Source organism: Poecilia reticulata, chromosome 9, assembly GCF_904066995.2.
Source record: "Poecilia reticulata chromosome 9, P_reticulata-male-v2, whole genome shotgun sequence".
Classification (NCBI taxonomy): Eukaryota; Metazoa; Chordata; class Actinopteri; order Cyprinodontiformes; family Poeciliidae; genus Poecilia; species Poecilia reticulata.
This window is the reverse complement of record NC_088838.1, coordinates 9,032,209-9,041,705: the sequence shown is the minus strand read 5'-3', so window position 1 is coordinate 9,041,705 and position 9,497 is coordinate 9,032,209. Positions and strand designations below refer to the sequence as shown.

The following is a 9,497-nucleotide window of genomic DNA, read 5'->3' as shown; positions in this document are numbered from 1 at the left end:
GAGATATGTAAAAATAACATGAAATTAAAAAGACTTGGGGGAAGGGGACACACACACACTTAAGACATGAAAGCATCTACAAGTAAAGGACTAACACACATATATATTAAATTATGTGCTAAAAAAATAGTTTGTAGGAACTAAAATGGAAAAATATGAAGGTAAATTATAAAAAAAATGGGTTGAAGTTCTTATATTTATTTAATTGTTGCATTTTAAGTGTATTTATTTATTGGTCAGTTTCAGTCCTCCATAGATGGAGAACTTTATAAAGTCTTACTAAATCTTACATCATATTTAGCCCCTTATCAGATAAAGAGCACATTTCCAGCACTATTTGGATCTCGCATTAATATTGCCAGTGGTGATCAGTTTTTATAAGATCCGGTTACCATTTTAAAACTCAGATTGTCAAGTTATGTTCACACATTTAAATGTATGTTTCATTGAACTGACTCACATTCTTGAGTTGAAATGCCAAAACTCATGAAATTAAGTTGAAATTACATAACTCATTATGTTAATTGGAAGTAAAAGCGTTGTGTCAACTAATGGAGGGCATGACTTTTAACAGTGTAGCAACTGATTAACAACAAATGTTATTGTTCAAAGAACCTTAGATTTCTAGTTTGTTGCACTTGGTTACCAGAAAACTCTGTCATCTCTTACACTGTAAAAATAATTAGGGTGGTTAAGCTTAAAAACTTGACTTCAATTGCTGCCTTAAAAACACAAGTTAACGCAACTTAAAATAATGTACTTTTCCAACTTAGGATGCCAAGCTAGAAAAGTAGCGCAATTGATGATAAGTTATTGTTTAAATGTGATACCATAAGTTGAAATGACTAACTATAGAACATTATTCATTCTCAAAAACTTGAGTACTCTTGTCAAGTATAATTACAATCATGTTCTATTTGAACTCAAATAATTAAGTTATACCACTTGTCTAATTAATGACTACTTGTTGTATGAACTTCATACTCCGAGTTTAAACAACTTGCAAAGTTACATTATCCATTCAAAAAAGCTTGTTTTCTTTTGTTAAAGTAACAAACAACTATAAATTCTTTCAACTCTAATTTTAAAGTTAAACTGACTAACTTCATTCATACCAATTCCCTTTTTGAGTTAAGTTAACTCAAGATTTTAAGGCAGCAATTGAACTTAAAATTGCAATTTAAGTAAACTAACATTTCCAAATATTGTTCACTTTCTCCACTAATAATGCCAAGTTCACCAGTTTCCTAAAAATAATTACACCAAATATGCTTCCATTTCAAATATCAAACATTTATTTTTATCTTTCTCTATCAAATACAAATGAGACAAGCCTTAAATCAAGTGTAAAAGAAAACATTTGTCCAAGAAGCAGAAGTGTTGACATTTACTGGAGGACCGAAACCGACAAATAAAACCAAAAACATTTTGGGCAAATAACAGAAATAATTTTTTTAATATGCATCTCAATAAATAAATGCTCTTAAAATGCACCAATTAAGAACTTTACCTAATGTTTTATAAATGTAATTGACCATCTATAATGTCCATATAAATTTTCCACATTAGTTCCAACAAATTACAGATTTTAGCACAATTTAGTTTTGTTTTAAAAAAATAGTTTTTCCCCTTTACTTGTAGATTCACTTATGACTCTTAAATGTTTATTTTTTTTTTATCATTTTTTCCCCAAAAACATTTTTCCAGGTGTTGCTTTTATATGTCTCATGTTTTTTCTTTACCTTATGCATTTCTGCTTTATTATGCAAATAAGGTGGGCAGTGACATTTTTCTAATGTCAGCTGGCTGTGTGGGCCATCTTAAGGGGAGCTTATCCTTCTTGGGTAAGTTCAACTATTGGTCAACAGATCTGCACATGGATTCTGCTCCTTCCTGTCTGTTGACCAATAGTGGAGGAGCTGACCCAAGAAAGACAGCACACCTTATTTGCAAAATGAGGCATAACAAGTCACTTGTTATGCCAGGGTGGTCACTTGTTTTAATTCTGTGGCTGTACAGCACTTTGGTCAGTGGAACTGTTTTAAAGTGCTATATAAATAAACGTGGCTTGGCTTGGCATAACAAGTCAGATATATGTAAAAATAAGATTAAATTAAAAAGACTTGGGGGAATGGGGACACACACACACTTAAGACATGAATGCATCTACAAGTAAAGGACAAACACACATATATATTAAATTATGTGCTAAAAAATATATAGTTTGTAGGAACTAAGCTAGAAAAATATGAAGGTAAATTATAAAAGAAAGTAGTTGAAGTTCTCATTATGAACTCATTATGTTAATTGTAAGTAAAAGCGTTATGTCAGCTAATGGAGGCCATGACTTTTAACAGTGTAGCAACTGATTAACAACAAATATTATTGTTCAAAAAACCTTAGATTTCTAGTTTGTTGCACTTGGTTACCAGAAAACTCGGTCATCTCTTAGCAACTGATTAACAACAAATGTTATTGTTCAAAGAACCTTAGATTTCTGGTTTGTTGCACTTGGTTACCAAAAAACTCGGTCATCTCTTAGCAACCGATTAAAAACAAATATTGTTGTTGTTCACAAAAACTAAGATTTCTAATTTGTTGCACTTGGTTACCAGAAAACTCTGTCATCTCTTAGCAACTGATTAACAACAAATATTATTGTTCAAAGAACCTTAGATTTCTAGTTTGTTGCACTTGGTTACCAGAAAACTCGGTCATCTCTTAGCAACTGATTAACAACAAATGTTATTGTTAAAAAAAAAAAACATGATTTCTTCTGTAATTTTGAAGTACTACTTAACAAGAAATGTGTAGTTGGTGAATTTTTCAGAAAAGTTCAAATGTTTTTTTGTTTTTTTTTTTTGTCATTGTGAGTTTATATATTATAAAACAGACATTCAACACAAAAGTAAAAATGACAGTTCGTGACCGGAAAAAAAACAATAATCTTTGAATACCAAATTATTTACTACTACTTTTCTTCACTCAGATTAAGTCGCCATGGTTACTCGAAATGCCCACATGCCGAGATCCAGCTGCATGTTTTGATATATACAAGGTTATTTTTAGCTTTAGAGTAATAGTTTCCTTCCATGAGTTGCTTTGCTATGGCAGGCCCCAATTACTAGTCAAAGATGCAAGCGTCAAATTTACATAAACTGCTCCATTTACCTTTGTTCATGTTACTGCACTAGCAGCATCCCCTGCTGCTTCCCTAACCAAAACAATGAGCTGCGACTGAAAACTGGAAACTTTGCTGACATGGCACAAGTACAGGTAGATCTAAAGAAAAATTGAAATACTACAAAAAAGTAAAATTTACTCATTTCAGAAAATACAATATATTACATTACATAGGTTTATCCCAGAGTTAAACATGCCAAAAAATTCATTTTTATGTCATTTTTATGATTATGGTTTACAGATAACGACAATCCAAAACTCATTATCTCCTGGTTCAGGTCAGTCAAGCACAGTAACATCATCGTCAATGCACCTCTGGTATCTATGGCAGTGTGAGTAGGTGCCAATTCCTAACTGGAAAGTCATATCAGCAGGAACTCTGCACGTCACTGCAGAGTTATCGCAAATTAAACTTGTTTCTCTGTGTCTTGTTCAGTGATTTTTAAGAACAACAGACACATTCTGCTTCAAGAAATCCTGTGTAACCAGAATTACGGACTAGAGGCATCAATAACCAGCTGCTTCTCCACGTTTCCTGTCATCAGACAGCACAGATGTAGTTGTCGTTTTTCTCCACACGATGGGAAAAACAGGATGAGTAAAAAGCTGTGCAAGGTGTGCCCTGTTCCCTGAAAACAGTCACAAACACATTACTCTGTGTAAGGGTTCAAACTTCCCTGTGTAGAGTCAACATAGACAACAGGAGTATCAATCGCCTTCTTGAGGCTCTTCCCAAACCAAAGGTGGTTGATGAGAGCCTGAAAGAGATAGAAAACACACTGGTGGGAATGTGAAGATATTGATGATCATGAAGACATGTGAGGAGCGTCAGATAATCCTAAATGCTCTTAGTGTGATCGCCATGGCCACGTACAGAGGCCAGCCCCGTCGTGATCCACCTCCCACCACTCGCTCCGATCACCAGTGAGTGGTGGTGATCGGAGCCACCACTCGCTCCGATCACCAGTGAGTGGTGGTGATCGGAGCCACCACTCGCTCCGATCACCAGCGAGTGGTGGCTCCGACACAACAGGACTTCAGCACTGTTGTGCTGAAGTCCTGTTGTGACTTCAGCACAACAGGAGCCGTGGAGGAGGTGGGCCGCTCCCCTGGAAACACAACAAAAGCTCAGGACTGAAACAGTGGTTGACAGTGGGGGTTATGTCATCATGTGGGTCATGACTATACTAATGTTACCATCTCTGCAAATCGGCCAGACAAGGCGGGACTTCCTACACTCCCTGCACTGATAAACTGCAGAACAGGAAAGCTGAGAGAGGAATGCTTCAGATATATTTATAAATTAGTTACATGATGTGAAGTCTGAGTTTGGTTGTGGTTTTGGTGCAGATAAGCATTAAATGCAGCCAAAATATCAGTGTAAGAAGCAACATAATATTAAACAAAAACAATGAACAGGGTGGTAGCTGCAGAGGATTTGTAGGTGTTTTTGTACACCAATATTTGAGGAAGTTTAACAAACATTTGTACGCTGATAATGAATTTCTCCTTCAAATTCACACCAGTCATTTGGAGAATGTGCGCACTAAAGCCTTCCTGGAACAAACAGGGTCATTCCTGGCATAGTTTCTGGATGCTTGCACCTCTGCCTAAATGTGTGTAAACCGAAATCTCAACCAGTTCTTCTGCACACCCGTATTCATACTTAATCTCTTTAAATTTCTTCCTAATATGTTGTGCTTCCAAACTGACAGCTTTACTGTGTCTCAGAATGGTAAATACAATATTTTTCCTCGCTAACGTAACCATATGTGTCTGAACACTTTCTTTCCAAGTCCATCCAACTTTGTCACCATTAATAAAATCTTTAAGACACGTTAGGTACCTGACCAGCCTCCCTGTTGCTATTTCTGCATTGCATTTGGTTTTAATCATTAATATCTAACCATTTTTCATTGCGGTAGTTTATCTTTTCGGTTTTTCAAAGTTTGGTTCTACCTCCTTAGTAGCCAGCATTTGTGACTGTACTTTGAAACTATCAGCCCAGTTTGGCACAAATGGTGTACTGCCTCCTGAAAATGACGAGGTCATGGTGAATGACCAGCAAGGCTGAATCAGAGGCTGGAGAGGAGGAGGAAACGTCAACTACTAGAAAGGAACACATCAAGTTTGGTGTTAAAGTGCTTGAGTCGGCAAAAGTACAACAAATGAGATACAAATGCACAAAAACGTAAATATTGTTTTGTTAATCTGTTCACAGCATATTTTGAGAAATGAACATTGAATTCAGAACTGGTTCTTGTGAATGATGGCCTGATGCAATACATAGTAACACTTTTTTGTTTGTTTGTTTGAAATGCTCAGCACGTTTTACTTTTTGAAAAATAACTGAAATGAATTTAGCTAAAGAACGCGTGCTAACCATCAGGAGTGAGTATTTTTAACTTCCATGATCAAAATCAGTCAACCAACACTTCAGTTTATCACATATATTTTTAAAAACAAGTGGATTTTCAATTAATGTGTCTGAATTACAGCTTTGATTGATTATGATAAGTTAAAGAAACACTAACCAGATTTTAAGAAACATTTGTATACATATTAGGATTCTGTGTCAGAGAGCAAACAAAGAAGGCCGTAACTAGAATATGGAAATAAGTTGCTCTGGTGTATAAGTTCCATTTGTCAAAAAATGCATCATTAAGAAGGTGAAAACGTATATAAGTCACAGGACCAGCTAATCTATGAAAAAAGTGTGCCTTAACCAGGAAATAATGCACATGTTTTTTCTATTTCACTACAGGCCACCATTTTTATTCATAAAGACCTGAAACAACTGCATTTAGCCCCCATGAGTGAATCCGCTTCGAGAGACGTAAATGTTTGCTGTTTTTTCTTTGAAAAGTAGCTGAGGCTCAGACGCTGTCTCTATCCAGTCACATCACAGCTGAACGTCTTCAAGTCCTCCCAAAGGTTCTTAATCAGACACAGGTGTGGACAAATAAGCAGCTCCAATTGAAAAGTTTGACCTCATCAGTGCTACTTCTTGAAGTCTGTGTAACATTTTGCGATGAATATTCTCTCTTCATATTCAACCGTGCATGTTTGATAGAAAAAACTAAAGCAATGCTTTCACACTTTAATCTGCAGAACATTGCTGCAGGTTTCAATGTGCCAAAAGCTGCAAATTGAAACCTGCACAGCTTTCAATGTGCAGCTTTTGGCACATTGAAACCTGTGTTCAATGTGCACCCACATTTCAGTGTTTACTGAATCACACTGAAATCCTCAAGAGCACAAGATGGTCTGTAAGATAGAGCCGGAAAAACAAGAAGTACCTGTCGTGGGAGTGACAAACAGTTTCATGTGTGTTAGATAAGCAGCAGGCAAACCTGGAACCAGTTTAAAGGCCTTTGGGGGCGGGACTTCAGCAGATCTTCACATTTAGCGTTGTCAAAAATAATCGATATTTCAATATAATCAGTACTACAAAAATTACTATTCAAATTACTATCCGCATGCATCAAAATGTATGAAATCTGATCCATTCACCTTTATTCAAGTTGCTGCTCTTCTAGCGTTGGCAATGCAACAACAGAGACTCAACCCCTCCAGTCCCTGCAGCTGCTCAGATAACCAGAACAAGAACTGCTGCTTCAAACTCTGCAAACATGGCAAGTACAGCACAGGTACATGTAAAAACATATCGTGAAAAAGTAGCACTTGTCTTTGGTCACTTATTTCAGAAAGGGAAACATATAATGTATAAATTTATTACCCAGAGTTGAACATGTCAAACAGTTATTTATTGTAATTGGTCAGTGTGGGTAGGTGCCTAGTCCAAACTTATAAAATAATACGGAACCTCATGAAACCTATTTACATGTGAAAAATCAGAAATTATTGAGAGACAATGGCGGTTATCAGTCTTAATATTTTTTGTGAAACATTTAATAAAGGGAAAAAAATTTAAAACACTTGCTCGTATAAAAATATGTACAGTGGCAGCGACTAAAAAGACAGTCTTGTTTTCTTGTTATAGTAACAGGAAGGCATGTCACTGCAGAGGCTCTGCAAATTAAACCCGTTTCTCCGCTTTTGATTCAGTGATGTTCAAGAACATCAGACACCTTCAGCTACAGGAAGATCTCGCTCATTTTCAGAACATCCTCCATAACCAGCATTACTGACTGGTGGTGTCAATACCCAGCTGCTTCACCCAGCTTCAGACACAGCAAAGATGCAGCCATCTTTTTTCTCCACAGCGTTAACCACATTGTAGAATCTGCTTGCCGTTTCGTTTTTGTGCCCCAACGCTCTGAGAGCCTCGATTAAACCCATGATCATAAAGGCATTACCTCATCAAACTTGGGGTCAAACTTGGTTGATGAGAGCCTGAAAGAGAAAGAAAACATACTGACTATAGTGATCATGATGACATGACAACAGTGACAAGCGTCAGATAATCCTAAATGCTTAGTGTGATCGCCATGGCTACGTACCGAGGCCAGCCCCATCGTGATCATGTTCCCACCACTCGCTCCGATCACCAGCGTCTTGGATTTAGACTACAATGGGGCCCATGGAGGAGGGCGGCCGCTCCCCTGGAAACACAACAAAAGCAATGAGTGACAACATAGACAACTGCAGTTCAGAGCGATTACTGTCAGGAGAACAAGAGGAATGATTGGAAACGCTTTCAATGGAGCGCCAAATCAAGAAAGACATGGAGTTGATCTTTATGTGTCTCATCTTGTGTTCAATGTCTCTCATCAAATTCTGTTTTGTTATTAAGAAGGAGAATATTTATGCAAATTTCCCTTTATACTGTTTTTGAGAAGTTTCCTGTCCCTAATGTATCTCCAGGCTCTCTTCAGTTTTCCTCCCTTTTCCACCCGGAGACACTGGGCCAGTAAAAGTATCAGATTGCAGCATACATGCCTCGCAAATATTATTCATACTTTGAATATTTTTCAGTGTACTTTATTGTAGTTTTATTTGAACATATTTGCAAAGAGGAAGGAAAATTACATTTCTTATTTATAAAAGTCTGACAAGCAAACTGTGTGATATCCAGATTACCACTTCTGAAGACAACTGACTGCATTTTATTAAAAGGTTGTAAAGTTAAGGGGCTGGGAGTCGAATGCATGCTTTCTTTGTAGGTTTTTGTTCATAATACATTTTAAAACCAAATAATCCTTGGTTAGGTAAACATTACTCCAGAATTATTAAAATACCTTGTGACAGTTTTCTATGATTAAAGTCTAAAATATACTCTTTAATTTGACATTTCAGGTCAAAAACATACAGAATCACTTGAGCATAATTTCTGAAAGCACACGTAGGTTTGTGGCTATTAGTTTTAAATCACATAAATAAATAGAAATATTTGTGATTTGCAGAAGAAGACTATTTTGGTTCTTTAATTGGTTCCGTTTTAATGTTTAATTAGAAGGAAAAGTTCAGCCAGCAGTTCTGTCAGCCTGCAATCTGACACTGAAAGGCTGCCAGCTATGTGGCAAATTAATACCAAACCATTAACCATTAACAAACCATTAAACAAGAGCAGACAAGGGGAAGCCGTCTGGAAACCATCCCAAACACAGGAAATGGATGAGGCGCAAGTCTGATTAATAAAAGAGGGAAAAATCTATCCATTTAAAAAAGGTTTATTTGACTCTTCCTCACAACTTTGGCAGCTCCGCTCAGTCCACCGCATGAAGACAAGTAAGGGGAAAGTGAACCTCTCCTCCCCTCCGATCCTCGGGCTCTGCGGGTTCATGATGCCCGGGCACCGAAGCGCAGCAGTGGCGCCATCTACCGCCGAGCCGCCTCATTGCAGCATGTCCCTGGAAAATTCACACCGGTTTCTATGGAGGGTTAGAGGTGACACAGTAAAATCAATAAACATACATGCAAGTCTCCCACTCCAGTCAGGCAGATTTCAGCAGCAGTCTGGAGTGGACCTGCTGTAAAAACATTAAGCAGCTCAACAGGACCGCCGGGCTGACAATGCACTCATCTTAATTAGGCTGCGTTTCTATTTCTATGACTGACCTTTTTCACAGCATTCTAATGCTCTGAGACTGAATTCTAGGTTTTCATTATCTGTACATCATCCGAAATTACAGAAACATTTCAAGCTATGTGTGAAATATTCTTTCACACATATACTAGTGTGAAAGACAATAGTATATATCTTTATACAAGTAGATCTGTAAAAACAGATCACATCAACTTAAAGATCAGTCTCTTCCTTTATGTTATGAGGTAGAACGTTACCTGCTACATGGCATGAACTCAATCTGAGCTCATCTTGAACTTGTCAAAGGGAACAATGAAAAAGTGGA

The 9,497-nt window shown here is 37.1% G+C and overlaps 1 long non-coding RNA gene across 1 annotated transcript; it reads right to left on the bottom strand.

Moving 5' to 3' along the window:
- Positions 1–2,849: 2,849 nt before the first annotated feature.
- On the bottom strand, positions 2,850–7,717 carry LOC145552761 (uncharacterized). Its single transcript, XR_014088854.1, has 3 exons — positions 7,647–7,717; positions 6,697–7,539; positions 2,850–3,941 (listed from the first exon to the last, which is right to left on the bottom strand). It is a non-coding gene; the product is annotated as an uncharacterized LOC145552761 (long non-coding RNA).
- Between the last annotated feature and the right edge of the window lie 1,780 nt (positions 7,718–9,497).